Here is a 23,236-nt window from a genome sequence, read left to right as displayed (position 1 = left end):
TACCACCAGAGAAAATATCTTTCATTAAAAGGAAGACAGGAAGAAAGGAAAGAAGGAAGAGAAGACCATAATATAAAATGGCAAGAGTAAGTTTCTACTTAGTCATAACATTGAGTGTAATAAACTACATTCTCCAATCAAAGACATAAGACTGGCTGAATAAATGAAAAAACAAGACCCAATTGATCTGTTGCCTATAAGAAAATAATCCACCTATAAAGATACATATAGACTGAAAATAAAGGGATGGAAAAACATATTAAATGACACTGAACACCATAAAAGAGCAGGAATAGCTATACTCATATGAAAAAATAATATATAAGATGGAAACTGTAAGAAGAGACAAAGAAGATCATTATATAATGAAAAAAGGAATCAAGAAAGAAGACATAAGGAAGATTATAATCATATATGCACCTAACACTAGAATACGCAGATATATAAAGCAAGCATTATTAGAGCTAAAAATAGAGAGAGAGACTTTACTATAATAATAGCTGGAGATTTCTACACCCCAGTTTCAGACTTAATCTGCACTCTATAAGAAATGAACCTAATAGATATTTACAGAACATTTCATCCAAAGGCTACAAAATACCTATTATTCTCAGCACACGAATCATTCTGAAGAATAGATCACATGTTAGGTCACAAAACACGTCTTATAATATTCAAAAAATTGAATTAATACCAAGCATTTTATCTGAAAAGAATGGAGTAAAACTTTTAATAAACACATGAAAATTAAACAATATACTCCTGGATGATCAGCAGGTCAACCAAGAAATTAAGAAGGAAATTGACAAATTACTTAAGTGACAATGGAAACACAATATACAACACCTGTTGAATACGGTAAAAGCAGTACTAAGAGGGAATTTTACAGCTATTAAGTGTTAACATCAAAAAAGGGAAAAAAAGCTTCAAATGACCTACTGATGAATCTTAAAGAACTAGAAAGCAAGAGCAAACCATACCCAAAATTAGTAGAAGAAAAAAATACTAAAATCAGAGCAGGAATAAATAAATTTGAAATGCAGAAAACTGTAAAAGATCAACAAATTTGGGTTTTTTAGAGAGATACACAAAATTGACAACCCTTCAGACAGACTAATGAAGAAAAAAGGGGAGAAGACCCACATAAATAAAATCAGAGATGACAAAGTAGATATTACAACTGATACTTTACTGATTACAACTGAAACTTTAGGGTTACTATGAGTGACAATATGCCACTAAATTGAAAGCTCTAGAGAAAATGGAATAAAGTTCTAGGCACATATGACCTACCAAAATGGAAGAAATCCAAAACCTGAACAGACCAACAAGTAATAAGATCAACAGTGGAATAAAAAGTCACCCCGTAAAGAAAAGTCCAAGAGCTGATGAATCCACTGCTGAATTCTACCAAACATTTAAAGAAGAACTAACACCAATCCTACCTTACCTATTCTGAAAAATAGAGGAGGAGGACATACTTCTAAACTCATTATACAAGGCTAGTATTACCCTGATACCAAAACCAGACAAAGACACATCAAAAACAGAAAACTATAGGCCAATGTCGCTGATAATGATGCAAAAATCCTCAACATAATACTAGCAACCCAAATTCAACATTACACTAAAAAGATTATTCATCACGCCCAAGTGGGATTTGTTCCAGAAATGCAAGGATGCTTCAACATATGCAAATCAATCATGTTATGCATTATGTCAACAGAATGAAGGGCAAAAAGTCTATGATCATTTCAATTGATGCTGAAAAAGAATTTGCTAAAATTTAACACTTCTTAATGATAAAATCCATAAAAAACTGGCAATAGAGGAAATATAGTTCTACATAATAAAAAACATATACAAGAGACCTATGGCTAGTATTACACTGAAGGGGAAAAACCACAAAACTCTCCTCTAAGATCCAGACAATGACAAACATACCGTCTTTCAAAACTGTTATTTGACATAGTAGTGAAAGTCCTAGGTAGAGCAACCATATGAGGAAAATCAATAATAGGCATCCAAATTGGAAAGGAAGACATCAAATTATCCTTGCTTGCAGATTATATAATCTCATATTTGGAAAAGCCTAAAGACTCCACAAGAAAAGTATTAGAATATATAAACTTAGTAAAGTTGCAGAATAGAAAATCTACATAAAAATTTAGTTGTATTTCTATATACCAACTGTGAACAATCTGAAAAAGAAATTAAAAAGTATTTCCATTTACAATAGCCACAAATAAAAATAAATACTTAGAAATTAAAGAAGAGAAAGATCTGTACAATGAAATCTATAAAACACTTATGAAAAGAATAGAAATTACTCAAAGAAATGGAAAGATAGTCCATGCTCATGTGTTGGAAGAATAAATATTTCTAAAATGTCCATACTACACAAATAAATCTACAGATTCAATGAAATTTATATGAAAATACCAATGACGTTTTTCACAGAAATAGAAAAAAGAATTCTAAACTTTACACAGAACCACAAAAGACCCAGAATAGCAAAATCTGTCCTAAGCAAGAGGAACAAACCTGTAGAAATCACATTACCTGATTTCAAATTATACTACAGAGCTGTAATAACCAAAACAGCATGATGCTGGCATAAACACAGTCACATAGACCAGTGGAACAGAATAGAGAACAAAGAAAAAAATCCATACATCTACATTCAACTCATTTTTGACAAAGGTGCCAAAAACAAACATCAGGGAAAGAAAAGTCTCTTCAATAAATTGTACTGGGAAAACTGGGTATCTATGTGTACAATAATAAAACTAGACATGTATATCTCACCATATACAAAAACATAATCAAAATGGATTGAAGACTTAAATCTAAGACCTCAAACTAGGAAACTAGTAATAAAAAATTGGGGAAACTCTCCAGGGCATTGGAGTAGACAAAGATTTCTTTAGTAATAGCCCGCAAGCACAGGCAACCAAAGCAAAAACAGACAAATGGAATCACATCAAGTTAAAATGCTTCTGCACAGCAAAGGAAATAATCAACAACCCATAGAAAATATTTACAAACTACCCATCTGACAAAGGATTAATAAACAGAATATATAAGAAGCTCAAACAACTGAATAGGAAAAAATACAATACAATAATCCAATTTAAAAATGAGCAAAAGATGTGGCCAGGCATGGTGGCTCACGCCTGTAATCCCAGCACTTTGGGAGGCCAAGGTGGGAGGATCATGAGGTCAGGAGATCGAGACCATCCTGGCTAACGCGGTGAAACCCAGTCTCTACTAAAAATACAAAAAATTAGCCAGGTGTGGTGGCAGGCGCCTGTAGTTCCAGCTAGTCGAGCGGCTGAGGCAGAAGAATGGCATGAATGCAGGAGGTGGAGCTTGCAGTGAGTGGAGATCATGCCACTGCACTCCAGCCTGAGCAACAGAGGGAGACTCTGTCTCAAAAAAAAAAAAAAATTCAAAAGATTTGAATTGACATTGCCCAAAGGAGACATACAAATAGCAAATAGGCATATGAAAAGGTGCTCAACATCATTAATCATCAGAGATATACAAATTAAAACTACAATGAGATATCATCTCACCCAAGTTGAAAGACTTGTATCCCAAATACAGGCAGTAACAAATGCTGGTGAGGATATGAAGAAAAGAGAACTGTTGTACATTGTTGGTAGGAATGTAAGTTAGTATAACCATTATGGAGAATGGTTTGGAGATTGCTCGAAAAACTAATAATAGAGCTACCAGCAATAGAGGTCCAGCAATCCCATTGTTGGGTATATACCCAAGAGGAAGGAAATCAGTACGTCGAAGAGATATCTGCACTCCCATGTTTGCTGCAGCACTGTTCACAAATAGCCAAGATTTGGAAACATCCTAAGAGTTCACCAACAGATGAATGGATAAAGAAATTGTGATATATCTACACAATGGAGTAATATTCATCCATAAAAAAGTTGAGATCCTGTCATCGGCAACAACATGAATGGAACTGGAGGTCATTGCGTTAAGTGAAATAAGTTGGGTGCAGAAAGACCATCATGACATGTTCTCACTTATTTATGGGATGTGAAAATCAAAACAATTGAACACATAGAGATAGAGAGTAGAATGACGGTTACCAGAGGCTGGGAAGGGTAATGGACTTTGGGGAAAGGGGTAGGTGGAAGTTGTTTATGGATACAAAAAAATAGTTTGAAAGAATGAACAATACCTAATATTTTGCAGCACAACAGGGTGACTAAAATGAAAACAATTTAACTGTACATTTTAAAATCACTAAAAGAGTACAATTGGATTTTTTTGTAACACAAGGGACGAATGCTTGAGGGGATGGATATCCCATTTTCCATGATATGATTATAGCACATTGCATGCCTGTATCAAAATCTCATGTACCCCATAAATATATAAACATATGTACCCACAAAAATTACAAATAAGAATTTTTTAAAAGCCTACTAAAGTCCATTTGTGATACTTGAAATTAAGGTCATTGGTTCATGAACAGCTGACCCAGAAGGTTCTGCATGACAGCCAGGAAGGTGCACCACTAGGATAACCCTTCCAGGAAAGTACTTTCCAATCAGCTGCAACTGAGGCACCCAGCTGAGACATACTGGAACATTTGGGCCAAAGCCTCTCTTTTGCTGCACACTTCTCAGCCAATAGTCAATAAAGGATGGCAAGTGTGCTAGGGCTTGCCCAGGTTTGCCCAATGTGAGACTTGTCTATAGACAATATTGGAGCTTGGGCTTCCTGTAAGGCTCCAAGACATTTTCAGAGCCACACCAAGTCTGAAGCTCTAGCTTCTTATTCTTTCTTCCTTCACTCATTTCATAGCTTTCAAACCTTTATGATGGTCTGAAGATTTTGCTAGTCTATCCCTTTCCCTTTTACCTTTCACAGACACTATTCCCAATAAATTTCTTGCACTTTTCTTTTTTATTTTTAAGATGGAATCTCACTCTGACACCAGGCTGGAGTGCAGTGGCGTGATCTCAGCTCATTCTCATGCCTCAGCCTCCGGAGTAGCTGGGATTACAGGTATGCACCACCATGCCTGGCTAATTTTTGTATTTTTATTAGAGATGGGGTTTCACCATGCTGACCAGGCTGGTCTCAATCTCCTGACATCAAGTGATATGCCTACCTTGGCTTCCCAAAGTTCTGGGATTACAGGCTTGAGCCACCACGCCCGGCCAATTTCTTACACTTTTAACTCCTTCTTAGCTTGCGCGTCCTGGTAAATCTAACCTATATGTTCTGTCAAAAACTTTCAGGAAAATGATGAGAATCTGAAGATTACTATAGGTCCCGATTGTCTGAGAAGACAATAAAAATACACTTAGTCATGGAAAGGATTATTTTTGGCAGCCACACAAGTGTAAAATATTGATTAATTTATTATCTATGGTCACCCAGAATGAAGGATTCATTGAACAGAAGGCTCCGGTGAACCAATTAGTCACTTCAATAGAAATGTAACAAGGATATTAGGAATTTAATGAATCAGAAGCAGTTTTATGTTTAAGAATCTTGTTTAGGCCGGGCGCGGTGGCTCAAGCCTGTAATCCCAGCACTTTGGGAGGCCGAGACGGGTGGATCACGAGGTCAGGAGATCGAGACCATCCTGGCTAACACGGTGAAACCCCGTCTCTACCAAAAAAATACAAAAAAACTAGCCGGGCGATGTGGCTGGCGCATGTAGTCCCAGCTACTCAGGAGGCTGAGGCAGGAGAATGGCGTAAACCCGGAAGGCGGAGCTTCCAGTGAGCTGAGATCTGGCCACTGCACTCCAGCCGGGGCGACAGAGCGAGACTCTGTCTCAAAAAAAAAAAATCTTGTTTAATACAACATGCTTTCCTTCTTAAAATATATAACTGTCAGCAAGAAAGAAGTGATCACTTATTCTCTACCTCTTTTATACAGTTCTACAGTAAGTGTGCATTCCCCGCTCCCCCATAAAAAGTAAATTCGGAAATTAGTGCTCTACCACAGTAAAAATATATTTTACTGTGGATGACAGTGTTTTAATGAAACATTTTTTTCTTAAATGATAGAAAAATATGAGAAAACAGTCTTACCAAAAAAGAACTGCTAATATTTTTGTTACTTCCTGAGGTAACAGGAATATTTTAAAAGTATTAACTAAAAATTATCCAGCATTGTATTCTACTTTCTTTTCATCACCATTAAAGCAGCCAGTCTCTGCTGTATTCAGTATCACATGACAGAAAATACATTTTGTTCTGAGCTTTTACTTTCAAATGTAGTCCCACATAGGAAAATAAATAGTGTATATCTTAGACAAATTTGGAAGGGAAAGAATTTTGAATAAGAGTAACTTATTTCTTATTGCCAAAGTTAAACTTATTTTAGTTGGATCCCTCCAACTAAAATCCCTCCAACCTAAGTGTTCACAGTGATTTTAGAGACCCTGATGATCCCTGAGAAAAGGGAATGAGATCAAGCTCCTTTAAATGGTGTCTGGGGAGATGGTAAATCCCAAGCAGATTTTGGGATACAGAAACAGAGAGTTCTTCATAGAGATTATGAGAAAGCAGTCCCCCCAAAAAGAAACGACTCCTTGGTTTAACTTGGCAGACCAGGCTTGAGACCACCTTAGAGTTTTTTTTCCAAAATATAGAATGATTCCCATATCTTAGTAAAAGAAGCAATTGGAAATAACGTGCCTGTGCCAGAATCAGAGACCCCTACAGGACTGCGTGATTAAGCATATATTTCATTAAAAACCAAAGATAGTACACTCCTTGTAGGTCAATTGAATGAATTCCAAACACTAGTCTATTCAACATTTTCTCAGCCTCAAAATCATATTATAAATCTAGTAATATAAAGATCTAGGCTAACTTCTTCCACATAAACCATCAAAAAATTGCCTACTTAGTAACATAAAAATACTGAATAATTTTAAATTATTATATTCCTATCATATAAGAAATAATTTTGAATAACACTCCAAGTACAAAGAGCATGGGCTTTAGATCACACATCTTAGTATGAATCTAGTTATTAGTTAATAATTGGCAGACTTCAATTTCTAATCTACAAAATTTCTTCCATACTTGTGAGATTAAATGCAATGTACATAAAGCATCTAACAGAGTTTTTAGCACATAATTGGCTCTCAAAAAATTACAGCTGAAGATGTTCTTTAAAGAAATGAGTATTGGCCACCAGACAAGACTAGGGAGTATGCTGGCCTGGGAATGCTAACTGACTGCCTCCCAGGAAGACTCAGCACCACGTTTACCTCGCTGAAATTGTGTTGGTTCACAGTCTGCCTTTAAACTTTGCTTACTCAAAACTTGGTTTGTCAGCATATCGAGAATGCATCTGCTTTTTAGGTGTAGGCTTACACAAAAAACTCATAAGACTGATCATAAAATACAGAAATAATTGGTTTATAGTGATGACGATAACTTCTGAAACTACTACATTGGTGTCCTCAGACAATGTATTTTCTACCTTAAAGAAAGAACTTCTTGGAAACTTAAATGAAGGATTCCTTAGTTTCTATTTGAATGTGTTTACTTTTCACATGAAGGATAATCAGAAAAATCATTAAAGTCTCTTGACTTTAACCAGCTCTTTGAACATCAATAGTTATAGAAAAATTGCAGAAACTAACATTTGGCTCTGTCCAAATCCTGATTATACCATTACCAGGGCAAATGTAGTCGATGTCAATGGCTCTCACTTAATATCTAAAAAGTAGCATCATTTTTATTTTTTCTTCAAATTACATTTTCAGGGAGTTAGTTTTGCCATCCTTGAACTAAAAATATTTATAATGTCCTCTGATACCTTATTTTAAAGATTGATTTATACCTTCTACTTTTCAAGACCCAGTAGGTTACAAAAAGGAGGCAAAACTAATAAAGGCAAAGAAAAAAACTTGAGAAAAGTAATGCCAATAGTCAAATGGTAACTAATGTGCCTCTCTGATATAGTGGAAACTCAAGCGACACAGAAACCAAAAAACAAGCTGATCTTCTTTAGAATCCAGGAAAAGTAAGATGAATTGGAAAGCCTTCAGACTCTGAAAGCACAAGTGTAGTAAGGATAGAAATGTGGTAATTGAAAGTTTATATAAGTACCTATTGGTTTTCAGAATTCCCTTTTTGGTGACATTAATCAGAAAGGAGTGAATGGTGGGGATGGAGGCCTGGGACAGGTGACAACAGAGGGTACCATATGGAAAACCAACACCATCCAACCCTTTTCCTCAGTCATTTTTTAAAACGTTTGCAGCCAGGTGTGTATTTTCCAGGTAAGACACAGATTATTTCATTATTAAGAAAAACTGTTGCAAGAGAAAATAAGTACAAACTTTGAGTTATATGGATCTACTCAGAATTTTGGGGGTCCCAGTAGGTCACCTGCATTAGTGATAAGATGGCAGACAGACAAAGAGAGAGAATATAAAGAATTAACTCACAAGATTATGAAGGCTAAGAAGTCCCAAGATCTTCAGTCAGCTACATGGAGACAGAAGAGAGCCAAAGTTATGGTTCAATCCAAGTCAAAGTCAGAAGTCAGGAGATCAGTGTCACAGCTGAAGACTGGCAGAAATTAACTGTCACATTATCATACTATGAATCCTACTTGACAACAAGTTTTGTTTTCCCCAGTAGACAAAATTTCCAATCAAAGATTCTGTGTGTTTGTCTTAAACATAAACATATAAGGAAAAATCAGTAGTCATTTCAGAAAATCATCTGATGTGAAAGAGACCAAAACAAACAAAGAAAAGTCAGAGAAATTAGGAAGGGAAGAGAGGATAAGAAGACTCCGAAGGCTTTACTTAGTGTCCTAGGGACAAAATAGAAGATGTTGCCACTTTGAAAAAGAAAGCACAGAAGACTACTAACAGACAAACATTCAGATAGCGAAAGAGAGACTTAAGAAATTAGAAATATAGGCCAGGTGAGGTGGCTCAAGTCTGTAATCCCAGCACTTTGGGAGGCCGAGACGGGCGGATCACGAGGTCAGGAGATCAAGACCATCCTGGCTAACACGGTGAAACCCCGTCTCTACTAAAAAACACATAAAACTAGCCGGGCAAGCTGGCGGGCGCCTGTAGTCCCAGCTACTCACGAGGCTGAGGCAAGAGAATGGCATAAACCTGGGAGGCAGAGCTTGCAGTGAGCTGAGATCCGGCCACTGCACTCCAGCCTGGGCAACAGAGCCAGACTCCATCTCAAAAAAAAAAAAAAAAAAAAGAAAGAAATTTGAAATAAAATAGTAAATATAAAAAATCTTTACCATGGGAAATATAGATTAAAATATAAAATAGGAAAGAAAGGATAAGAAGATTAGCAGGAGATTTAGTAGTAAAACAATATGAATTAAAAATAAAACACAGAAGAAACAAAGGGAAAGAAACTATCAAATAAATCATAAAATATCAAAGAACCAAAATAACTGAACTTTCAGATGTAGAAGTATAATTTGCTGTCCAGCACAATAGATAAAGAAAGATACACTTCAAAGCACTTAATGGAGTTCAAGAAAAACTATGTTTAAAAAGAAAGAGAGAAAGAAGGGGAGAGCAAGAGAGACAGACAGAAAGGGAGGGAGGAAAAGCTACAGGTTTCAGAAATCAGAATGGCTTCAGATTCTCAACGGCAACATTGGAAGTCAATGAAGCATCATCATCAAACTTTAGAGAAAAACTAAATTTCATCCTAGAATTCTATGCATCATTAAGCTCTTAAGTTTGAAAATAGGATAAAAATATTTTCAGATAATCAATAGATCAAACAATCATGTCTTAAATCACTTCTCAGAAAGTGACTTGAAGATGTGCTCTGAGCTGGAAAAATGAAGAATTCAGCCAAGAAAGAAAAAAAGTTTCCCCTCCATCTCTCCCCCTCCCCACCATAAAAGGGTTACTACCAAGAGGAGTCTTGAAGGGAATCCATGGGATGGTGATGAATGTAGCTGCCAGGATGATGTTGCTTATTCTATCCGAAAACAATCAGATTGGAACAGCAGGAGGAAAGACTCCAAGAGTGATATCCGAGAAAAGATAAAATTGATTAGTGAACTTGTTTTTTGCTTGTTTGTTTGTTTTTAGTGTGCTAGGAGAAAACATACTTGGTAGGCGAATTGTGAAAGGTACATTAAAATAGTTGAATAATTAGAAAGAGGGTGTGAGGTAAATTTTTGAACTGCAAAAATAGGCATGTAGAAGAAAGGAAATAAACTTGCTGTCTTGCACAGAGTAAATGGCATAGAAGAATTTGTTATTTTTGTTAGAGCATTCATCTGTTCACATCTTCATATCATAAGACCTGAATAGTGATAACTACAAAATTATAGTACAACTGTATTGGAGGATGGGAGAGGTAAATATCTGTATCAGGGTTAGGTGTAGTAGAACTAAGTCAACATCATTCATAACAGGATGTAAATAAGAAATAGCAATATAAACTAATTTGGATATTAATGCTAAAAGGAACCAGCTAAGAAAGTGTGATGAAGGTGAGTGCAGAGGGAGGACTTGCTGAAGGCAGGCTGGGAGGAGGGGAGGTTAAAGACAACTGCCTTTTGTTAAGGAATATGAATAAGTGCCCTTGTGGATATATATGTCCATATAATAAAATTGCAAATTTAAAAATTGTTAGTAAATTGCTTAAAATGATAAGTTAAGAAAATCCACAAGTCTCACTCCAGGCCTGAGACATCCATGTGCCTGCCTCTAAAGAGATTGTCCTGTTGATCCCATCCCCTTCCACTTGCACAGAGGGTCTGTATATACATCAGCCATGTTTGCCTCTGAGATCCCGTTTTCCTGTCTCTCAGGTGAAGTGGCACTTCTCTGAAATGACACAATTGAATCTTTCTTTAGATATGTTAATACATAAATCTGTTACAGCAAATCTTCCAGGTGAGGAAGTCATTCTGTTTCCAATGAGTAAATATTCGCACATCTGTGCTCTAATCCCTATGTGGTAATTTTTATACTTTAATTTCCTAATTTTATTTGCTTCATTTCAAGTTTCTGGAGTATGTTTTCCTCTACCTCCTCAAAATTAGAAACAGTAAAAAATCTGATTCGAAAGCTATACCAGTACTTATCATCATTACCACTGTCTTACTCCTTAACAACCTGTTTTCAACACATTAACTCATGATTATGCAATTTATTTTGCTCTTATGTTTTCACTTCCCAACCACTATGAATGCAGGAGCTAAGCATCTGTATTTTTAAGCCACTTTTGCAATGTACATGTTCTGTTCACAATAGAAGTTAGTTGACAGTTAAAAATATATATTTTATAGCTATTTGCTGAATGCTTAATATATTAAATTGACAACAAATAGTATTAAATCACTTCGGGATTTATTATCTACAAATATAATCTCCCTTACACCATAAAGAGGGTAAAAAATTAGTAGCCTATGATGTTTGGACGAACGGAGGCAAGATGGTGCACTTCCGGGTTCTTCATCCCCCCCTCCCAACTCTTCCCGCGGGTGAAAAAGCAGCAGGCGCCCAGGGAGGGTGCAGACCAACTGGGCATGCGCCAGGTGACGTCAATCTGAAGAGACCAAGATTTACCTGGTCGCACCTGCAGAACGCCCCTGACACGCCCATGCCCCACCTATTGCCCTCCCACTCCTAGAAAAGCCGCTCTCCGCCATTGAGCCACTCGGACTTCCCAGCTTCCCAGTCCTGTCGGGATGTCCGAACTCCCTCCCAGAGCTTGGGGGAGGGGAACTCTGCCGGCCTTCTTTGCGGGAGGCCGACAGACTTCTTCTCCACACCTTAGGTTACAAAAATAAACTAGCAGTTTTGCGCCTGACCTTTGCCTACTTGCTGGTTCTTTTGCACCCGCTCGGCTGGTCTTAGAAAAACAAGACATATGAGTTTTATTAAAATTTAATACGTTAAGAACTAAACTGATTTCTATAATAATGTTAATATAAATTTGACCCTAGAGCTCCATTAATTTTTAACCATATTCCAAGGACAATAAATAAAATCATATGAAGATATAGTGAGATAAATTCTGCATTTCTTGCTAGCTCAGTCAGTTCTGAAGATACTAACAGGAAAGAGGTTACACAAATCAATGATTTCACCCATTGTGAAATTGAACACGCCATATCTCTTTTCAGCACTAATGCTCACTCTGTAGAATTCCTTTGCAAATGCTGACCAAATGTATTTGAAACACAGGAGGGGCGGGGCTTGGCTTTAGCTCACCCCTACTAGAGCATTCTTTCATGCATTCCCACTGATCACAAAACCCACCCCACTACCTCACTGATAAATCATGGTTAAACCATAATGTTTAACAATGCCTTTTGCTTACAGAATTCCAGGAACTGGCCTCAGGAAATCTAAATAGCAAATATACATTGCAGATTTACAACCTTGTTGCCATCAGCCAGACAACCAGGTGGCCCATTATTCAAGATAATCATCACAACCAGATATGCTGACCAGCATACCCTCCCTCCTTGCCCAGCTGGAGCACCTTACCTGGGATGTCAATTCCCACCCTTTGCATAACAAAAACTTCCTAAGCACTTTGTAGGGAGTCAGCCAGAGGATTCTTGCACCTCTGCTGTCTTCCTTGTGCTTGAGCACAAGCCCTGAAATAAAACCCTTATCTGGGAAATATGCTTGGCCCAGTGTTAATTTTCATTACATGTGGAGCTAAACAGCCTATGGTCTGTAACCAATTAGCAATGGGTCTATCCATGAACAGCCTTTAAGAATAATGCTAACTAACATTTTCCTCCAAATCTAGATGTAGATTATATGTTGTCATTGAGATTTTAGGATAGTTTGAAGGATACACAAAAAATATGTTCACTGTACATAGACCATGATTTTAATAATATGAATCTACTCTACATGAAAATATGACATGTGTCATATTCTTCTTATCAATAAATTAAAATAACAATCTAGTCATTTCATTAATTTTTAAAAATTCACTATGTGTTTAGTTTTTTATTGGAAATGTACTTTGGATTTAGTGATTATCTTACATTTTCTAGAGTACATTGAGAAGGTTGCAGTTTTTTTCTTTAAATCAATTTGAATTACTTTATCTGCCCAGTAGAAATAATAGTTTTGTTTTGTTTTTAAGTATTAGCACAGAAATCCTGGGTTATCTATCAATGAATGACTGGAAGAACCAAAAAGCTAAAAGAAAGCGTGGAGATTCTCCAAAAAGGGAGAAACACTACATATCATTTAATAAAACCCTTCTAAAAGGAGAAGTACTGGAAGTATGATCTTCGAATTTCTGCCTAAATAATTTCAGGAAAATGAGAGCCTTGAATTTGCATGTATTTAATCTGACTAAATTACAGTTCTTCCTTATGTGACACTGTAACTTTTACTCCATGATTTCAGTTCTACTTTCTACTTCTAAATGAATACCCTCCCAATATTTGAAGACTTACTATTAAGGGAGGAGACCACCTCTCATATTGTCTTATGCCCAATTTCTGCCTCCAAAGAAAGAAGAAGTCAAAACTAAAAGGCAAAAATGAAATCCACAGGCAGACAGCCCGGCGCCGCACGCTGGGCCTGGTAGTTAAAGATCCACTCCTGACCTAACTGGCTCTGTTATCTATAGATTACAGACATTGTATAGGAATGCACTGCGAAAATCCCTATCTTGTTTTGTTCCGATCCAATTACCGGTGCATGCAGCCCCCCGTCAGGTACCCCCTGCTTGCTCAATCAATCATGACCCTCTCACGTGCACCCCCTTAGAATTGTGAGCCCCCAAAAGGAACAGGAATTGCTCACTTGGGCAGCTCAGCTCTTGAGACTGAAGTCTTGCTGATGCCCCTGGCCAAATAAACCCCTTCTTTCTATAACTTGGTGTCTGAGGAGTTTTGTCTGCCACTCATCCTGCTACACTATGAGCCTTGCTGATCTTCTACTTCACAGCATAAATATTCTCAATTTCTCATTTATTCCCTTATAAAACAAAGTGTCTTAATCCTTTGCTAAATGAAGGTCTCATTTTGTATGGTCTCAAGGTCAAATATCTCTCTTAAAATGCAGTTTCCTGGATGGAAGAGAATATTTTGCTCATATATTAGTATATTTGGACTAGAACCTCAAAACCTAAATACTTAAGAAATATGCCAAAGAATTCTGACCTCAATTGTTTGCAGAATACATTTTGAGAAGCACTTATCTAGATTTTTGTAGACAACAACAAAAAAATGATATCAACATGTTCTTAATACTATTGGCTCACATTAAGCTTTAAAGTAAACTAAATCTGAGCTTCTGTTTATCCAAGTACCCTAGTCCTGTGCTTCTGGAATTTATCTTTATATTGTAAATTTAGAATTTGAAGGTTTATCTGTTAAGATTCGTGTTAATTTAGTATTGCAAGTTAAGACTGTGGGGTAAAACTCTTGAACCTTGATTCGATCACCTAAAACATTAGTTTCCCTTGCCAGCACTGCATCACTTACAAATGTGATAAATGTTCCTTCATCCAAGTCACAGCCAAAAATTTATAAGGCTAAACAGAGAATCTTATGACATGTCACAAGAAACCTCCCTCCAAGGTGGCAATCATTCATTAAACAACACCTTTGGGGGTAGCTATGCATTTATTAAGCTGTTCCATCACTTAACTCACATTTCTCTATCTTATCTACAACTGTGTCATACCCAAGGAAACTTACCAAGTGCTTTCCTGAATTCTGATAAAGGTTTTCTGTAATATTTCTCTGCTCTCACAGATGTGGCAGAGGTGGTTCTGGTGAGGAAAGCAGTGGACATTTATTGAGTCTTTAAACTTTCAAAATGTATCATCTAATAGATGACCACCTTCTAGGATAGCCTTTTTATGCCACACAAAGACACAAAGGTTTATGGAAGTTATAGAGGTACATGATGTCACAAACTAGAAGGTTAGAGGTCCAAGTGCTTTTTTGTATCTCACTACACACTAGCCGTATGACATCAAGCAAGTTAGTTAATGTCTCTGCAATTCATATATTGTAAGGTGTATACTTAATAATGAGTTACATTGTTAATTCTTCCACCAAATTCACAATAAATGTAACAGAGAACCAGAGTAAAAGTGCTCAAAAATAATAGAAATTTAGCTGTCACTTAAAAGTTTCAGATAGGCAGTACAAAGCTAGTAGGAATGCTCTGTTCTACAGAGTTCTCAATATTCTAGGTTTGTCCTATCTTGTTTCCTCATCATTCACAGCCTCCAATCTTGAAACCAACTCATTATTCATGATGACTGTTCCAATTCCAATTATTACATCCACATTTCATGCATCAGAAAAGAGGAAAGATAAAGAAGAATCTACAATACAAATTTATTTTAGGAAAGGATTCTGGCAGTTGCTACATGACACTTCCGCTTATGTCTCACTGTCCAAAAGTTAGTCATATGGTCATATCTTGCTGCAAAGAAAATAAGAAAGTGCATTCATTTATTCTCTATTCTCGTGTTCCCAGTTAAAAACTAGGTGTTCTATTACTATAAAATAAACTGAATGGATTTAAGGAGACAATGATGAGATTCTGCTATAAACACACTGTAAGTATACAAAGGAAAAAGCTTATTTTCATATACTTGTTTTAAGGGAATTTCCACTGATTCCTAGAATGTGAACTTTTTGTATTGCTTGAAATATGTTCTGGAAATGTCCTAAGATTTAACACACTCATTTATTAATTTATTCATTCGATCAACAGTCATTAATAAAGTATCCCAGACATCACACTAGAACATTGATATTTCAACAATCAGTACAAGACATGGTCTGTGCCCTTGAGGAACTCAGAATACTGTAAAAGAGATAGACTTGAAAAACTACAGAAGAATCTGGGAGAGGAACAAATTAAATTAAGCTTTGAATATTTGAGAAAGTCTTCAAAAAGGTCATGTTTAAACTAAATTTTTAAGAAAAAGGGAATTTTTTATCAGTTATAATAGGGAGCAGGAAAAGTGCTCTTGGTCAAGACAGTAATATATAATAAGGCATAAAGAAGTAAAAAGAAAACATGTTACTACAGTAACAGTGCACAATTTTATGTAACTATAATGAATACTTGCCAGAAGTAGGGTGGAGGGAAATGTGGCTGCAGTTTGACAAGAGCCGTGACTACCATTCCAAATCTATCCTATAGGTTTCAAAGGCATTAAAGGTTTTTAATAGAGAGTTGTATAATGATCTGTAGAATTTCTTTTTTGGCAATTGTTGGCAGAATAAATGGAACATTGGAGCCAGTGAGAAACTAGAGGCTGGGGGGTTATTGCACCAGTGAATAATTCAAATGAGAGACGATGAGACCTCAAGTGAGGCAAAGAGACAGGATGGCTCCTCAAAAAGTGATTGATTCTTGTATTAGCTTCCATATTAGTCCATTCTCATGCTGCTGTAAAGAAATACCTAACACTGGGTAATTTATAAAGAAAAGAGGTTTAATTGACTCACAGTTATGCATGGCTGGGGAAGCTATAGGAAACTTAAAATCATGGAGGAAGGTACCTCTTCGCAAGGTGACAAGAGAAAGAATGAGTGTAGGATGAAGGGGAGAAACCTTAAAACCAGTAGATCTATGAAAACTCATTCACTATCATGAGAACATCACTTCCCGTGTAGTCCCTTCCCCAACACGTGGGGATTACAATTCTGATTACAATTCAAGATGAGGTTTGGGTATGAACACAGAGACAGACCATATCAGCTTTTCATTCATCACTGGCTTTAAAGTGCCTTTTACTGTTTATTTTGTTCCTTCTAGTTTTAAAAGTACTCTTTTTGATGGGGAGCAGAGAGCCTAACTAGACGTTATATAGTTTCCAATTTTCCTATATTTTTTACACCTTTTGCTCTAAAAAAATAGCATTGCCCCGTCTGTCTTTTTGTTTTTTCACTTAAAACAATTAGAAATTATTCAAGCTAATTATATACAACACTGTATGTCAATAGCTACCCATATATTATTTCATTTTACCTTAACATTACCTATAAATATCAACATACATGGAAGATACTATTATCAAACAGATTAAATAATTTTTCCAAGAGCAGCCAATTGGAAATTAGTGGAGCTTAGATACAAAACCAAATTTATCCACCAACAAATAGTGGTATTTTAAACCACTACTCTATAATTGTAACATTTCTATGTAGATATTTTGCTAATTTACTAGTGAATAACAAACAGGTGTCAGCCAATTCTATTTGTGAGCTTTTTGGATAAGCTCATCTTTTGTTTGTGCCTTCATCACAGCTGGGAAAGGGACTAAGGGAAAGGGTGTTCTGCTGTCCCAAATGTCCCTTCTTTCATTCCTCTTGTACATCAAGAAGATTTAACGAGAGAATTAGATTTTTTCTCTTGAAGAGTGAAAGCCAACATTAAACTTAGAAAGAACAACTTATTTGTAAACAGGCATACAGCCTACCTGACCCAGAGCATTTTTAATGAAGATCACCTTTTGCATTTTGTTGAGATGTGTGGAATTGCACTCTCTTATATTCCTCTGCTTTCTCAATCTTTTTCATACCAGCTTTCAACTTCGCCTTCAAACATGTAGCTTAGTATCAACCAATAGTTTTACAGACAGTTTCACTCAACTATTAAGTGCAGTTTGTTAGTGGTAAAGAAAATTAGGTTTTCAGCAACAGGTTATTATAAAATGAAACCCAATAACTCTATCAAAATTATAATTGTAAGACTGACATGTTTATAGCACATAAACAAACTAAAAAGAAATTAATTATTTACCTCATAATATAATTGTCTTTAGAAAATATTACTTCTCTAAATGTTATTAATTAGAGAAGTAATATTTCCTAAAGGTAATCTGGGGGACATGTTTCTCCTTGCACCCTGGCAACTGGCTAGAGCTCAAAAGGTTCAGGTACCCCACAAGCCACCGATCCAAAGAATGCAAGTCATAATCTTTGATGGCTTCCATGTGGTGTTCAGTCTGCAGGTACACAGATTTCATGACTGTTTCAGACACTTTACTTTATCTTCTGACATGTATTTCTTTCCATTAAGGAGCACCTTTGATCTCCAAGGTGGAACCAAGGTGGCCACTAGGTGCAGCTTAGTGGGAGGTTTTTGAGTCACGGAGGTAGATCCCTTATGAATGTCTTGATGCTTTCCTTATGGTAATGAGTGACTTATTGCTCTATTAGTTTCCTTTATATCTGATTGTTAAAAAGAGCCTGGCACCTTCTCTCTTTCTCTTGCTCCCTCTCTCACCATGTGATATCTGCTCTCCTTCCTTTTTTGCCATAAATGGAGGATCCTAAAGCCCTTACCAGAAGCAAATGCTGGCACCATGTTTCTTGTACAGCCTATAAACTACAAGCCAAATAAACCTTAAAAAATACGCAGTCTCGGGTATTCCTTTATAGCAATGCAAAATAGAGTAAGACAGAAAATTGGTACATGGAGTGGGCATTTCTATAAAGACACCTGAATATGTGAAAGCAACTTTGCAACTGGGTAATGGGCAGAGGTTGGAACAGTTTGTAGGGTTCAGAAGAAAAAAGGAAGATGAAGTGTTGTTTGGAACTTCTTAAAGACTATTTGAGTGATTGTGACCAATATGCTGATAAAAATATAGACAGTGAGAGCCATGCTGAGGAGGTCCCAGATATAGACGAGAACCTTATTGGGAACCCTATAGGTTCCCTTGCTATCCCTTAACAAAGAACCCCTTTAAAAGAAACCCTTGCTATCCCTTAACAAAGAACTGGGGTGCATTTTGTCCATGCTCTAAAACAAGCTTATCCAACTTGCAGCCCACAAGCCACATGTGGTCCAGGATGGTTTTGAATGCAGCCCAACACAAATTCATAAACTCTCTTAAAACGTTATGAGATTTTTTCACAATTTTTTTTAGTTCATAAGCTATTATTAGTGTTAGTGTATTTTATGTGTGGCCCAAGACAATTCTTTTCTTTCACTGTGGCCCAGGAAAGCCAAGAGATTGGACACCCCTGCTCTAAGACTTTGCAGAAAACTGAGCTTAAGAATAATTACCTAGAGTACCTGGCAGAATAAATTTCTAAGCAGAAATATGTTCAAAGAAGTGGTATGGCTGCTTCTTTATCAGATGTGGGAGCAAACGAATGACCTAAATTTGGAACTTAAAATTAGTAGGGAATCAAAGTGTAAAATACTGAAAATTTTGCAACTTGGTCATATGGTAAAGAAAGAAAGAAAGAACATTTTCAGGGGATGAATCAAAAGTGTGTCCAAGCCTCTCTCTTGGAAAGCCCAATGTCCTAAGAAAACAAAGTGGTTTTGGGGACAATGTTAATTCTCACATCCAGGCTACTGTTGCTTCAGTCACATCACAAAAGTCCCCAGGTACTCCTCGGGCCACCCACCAATCCAAAGAGTGCAAACCATAATCCTTGATCACGTCCATGTGGTGTTCAGTGTACACGTGCACAGATTTCAAGAGTGATGGAGGCCTGGCAAACTCCACCTAAATTTTAGAGGATGTAATGGAAAGCTTGTGTACCTAGACAGAAGACTGCCTCCAAGGCAGAGCCCTCACAGAGACTCTAGTAAAGTAGAACAGAAGGGAAATGTGGGGTTGGAGCCCCTCGACTGGGGCACTGCCTAACAGGACTGTAGAAATGAGGCTACCACCCTTCAGACCCCAGAAGCGTAGAGTCACAAGTAGTGTGCTATTGCAGCCTAGAAAACCACAGGCATTGAAGTCCAAGCCATGAAAGCAGCCACATGAACTGCAGCCACCAAAGCCATGGGGGTAGGGCTGGCCGAGGTCTCAGGGGCCATCCCTAACACCAGTGTGCCCAGAATGCAAGACATGGATTCATTCAAATGAGATTATATTCGTGCTTTAAGATTTAATGTCTGCCCTGTTGGCTTTCATACTTGCATGGGGCCTGCTACCCTTTCTTTTGACCAATTTTACCATTTTGGAATGGGAATGTTTACCCTATGCCTGTATCACCATTGTTACCTTGAAAATAAAGAACTTGTTTTTGATTTTACAGGCTTACAACCAAAAGAAGCTTGTGTTGAGTCTCTGATGAGACTGTGGACTGTAGACTTTTGAATTGATGCTGGAATAAGTTATGACTTTTGGGGGCTACTGGAAAAAGGTTTGCTATGTGAGAAGAATATGAGATTTAGGGGGTCAAGGGAAAGTGATATATTTTAAATGTTTTTCCCCTCCAAATCTCATGTTGAAATTTGATCCCCAGTGTTGGAAATGGGGCTTAGTGGGAGATGTTTGGGTCATGGGGGTGGACGTCTTGGTGTCATCCTCTCAGCAATGAATGAGTTTGCATTCTATTAGTTCTTGCTATATCTGATTCTTAAAAACAGCCTGGCACCTCCTCCCCTCTCTCTCTCTCATTGCATCTCTCATGTGATGCTTGCTCCCCTTCCCCTCTTGTGATGAGTGGAGGCTTCCTGAGGTCCTCACCAGAAACAGATACTGACACCATGCTTCTTGTACACACTGCAAAATCATGAGCCAAATAAATCTCTTTTCTTTATAAGTTACTCAGCCTCAGGTATTTCCTTACAGCAACACAAAGTGGACTAAGACAGAAAATTAAAGTCTAAAGAAGTGATTTGATGACCAAATACACAACCAATGTGACATAGCATAGATTTAAATCCTATATCACCTTATTTAAGTTATCCTTTATCTACTATCTCATATTATTTCAACCAGAGGAAAACCTATTTTCAAATTCTATGCAAAATAAGTTGTGGAAAGTATTTTACACCAACACGAAAGAATTAAAACAAAATGATGTCATGAAAGAAAATTACTATAGAATTGAAACATACTACCGTGTTGATAAAAAGAAAATTGGGCTTTTGAAATCTGCTTAGCTATCCTAGACCATAAGAATACAGCTTTCAGAAAGTGAAATGAAAATAAAAGAAAAAAACTGATGTAAAAGAAATTGAGTTCAAGGAAATCTACTTAACTTTGCTTCATCTATAATATAAAAAATATGCACTTTAAAACAGTATAATAAGGACATTAGAAATAGCCTTTTCAAGTTATATTTATAGAAGCCAAAGCAGATGTAAGTAGAAAAAATGTTAAGAGCTACTTTGTTTAACAAGTAGCTCTGATACTAATAATGATAGCTATCAGATATTACCCAAAGATTATATATTAAACCCTGTTACAAATTTATGTATAATCCTAGAGGTAAATATTTTTTAAATGTCTTAGTAAATTTGAATATTGAAAAATGTGACCAAGAATTGTGTAAGTGGCAAATCCAGATGCAAACACCTGGTACCAATGCCCATAATCCTTCTATCACACAGTTCTTTCTGTCAAATTCAGAACAAATACTCCCTCCCTAATTCCTACCCTTAAGTGAGTACAGAAGCAATATTTCAATATTGCTTTTGCTTTTCATTCCTGACAATGTCTTTACTGGCCAGAGGCCTTCCTTCTGCCACTTTTTCCATGATAGCCACTCTCCCAAGGCAGGGGCAATACAGCACAACCAGAAAACAATGACACTATAATTTTACACTTACATTCAAAAGCCTTTATTTATGTAAGAGACTGAAAAATGAGAGACGTATTGGTTCTACTAGACTGATCTACCCAGTCCCATTCTCAGACTAAGTTAGATTATTTGAGAAGAAGGCAGAGAAAAGAATTGTAAAGGCAGTCACAAGAAATTTGAACATAGTTGAAAGCCGCATCTCCTGTCTTCCACCCCAAACCAAGGCCTAACCTGTAGCCCCTTTAAGTTTATGGATGCATCGGAGAAAATAGAGAATCTATGCCTAACTTCCTGGGTTAAGGCCCAGGAAATACCAAGCCATGTAGGAAAGTCTTCTGTGCAGTGCATCCTGCACTCTGGAGAACTCCAGGAAGTAGTTACAGTAGAATTGTGCAGTGGAACTCTGGAAGGTAGCTACAGACTCAGGCTAACCCTAACTCTGACATCTATCCTTTGGGAGGAGAGAAGTCTATGTGAGGTGTGAAGAGAGAAAGAAAGCTTGATGGAAGCTGCAAGCCACGAAGGCTCCAATTGACAGGCATGGACCAGGTGAAACTTCTTCATCCCTTCTGGAGATTCCAGATTTGACTTACTTTAAACCTGAAATGATTTACAAGACCCAGAAGTGACTCATAAACTTTGACATTTACTAGATTACATTTTCTGTCATCATGCAGAATGTGATCTTGATATAGAAACTGCATTCAGATTTATAAAAATAAAGAAAATTTGCGTTCTTGGGACAACAATGCATATCAAAAATAATAAAATTAAAGGATTAATATTTCAAATAAAATAATCTAATAGAGTTCCTGATTACAGGGCTGTTTAAATTTGCCATTCTTTTCTATTTTTAAAGGGCTCAACTATCTGCACACTGCAGTTTATTTATATTGAATGAGACTGTAATAATTAAATCATATGGAAATTAATGCTATAAGAAAGCCAAAGCTTTTTGTCCTACATGTGAAATAATAAGCCTGTGTTGTTCCCAGTCTTTGCCATTATAATGTTATTACATAATTATTAAACGGAAATTCTTATTCCACTGCTGCAACAAATGATCAATATCCATTTCCATCCTCTGATTGTTGGAGCAAAGATGACATTATATCATAAATGAGCCCCAGATAAGGTAATGATTCTATTGCATTGATATATCTAAAATAATTCCCTGAGGTTTCTCATTTTCCTCTTCTTTTTTTTTTTTTTTTTTTTTTTTTTTTTGCTTTGAGATGGAGTCTCCCTCTGTCACCCAGGCTGGAGTGCAATGGCACCATCTTGGCTCACTGCAACCTCCGCCTCCCGGGTTCAAGTGATTTTCCTGCCTCACCCTCCCAAGTAGCTGGGATTACAGGTACACACCACCACACCCAGCTAATTTTTTTGTATTTTTTTAGTAGAAACAGGATTTCATCACGTGGGTCAGGCTGTTCTCGAACTCCTGACCTCGTGATCCACTCGCCTCAGTCTCCCAAAATGCTGGGATTACAGGCATGAGCCACTGTGCCCGGCCTGAGGTTTCTAATTTTCTTAAGGGATGGCACAAATCGTTAACAAAGTACTCCATGTAGGTGACAAAATGTGCTTTAGCATTCTTCAATACTTTAATATAATGTCCCACGTTATATTATATTATATTTATTATATTATATTATGTCATATTATATTATATTATATTATATTATATTATATTATATTATATTAT

This window comes from Piliocolobus tephrosceles, chromosome 3, assembly GCF_002776525.5.
Source record: "Piliocolobus tephrosceles isolate RC106 chromosome 3, ASM277652v3, whole genome shotgun sequence".
In the NCBI taxonomy this organism is placed as follows: Eukaryota; Metazoa; Chordata; class Mammalia; order Primates; family Cercopithecidae; genus Piliocolobus; species Piliocolobus tephrosceles.
Note: the sequence above shows the minus strand (reverse complement) of the source record.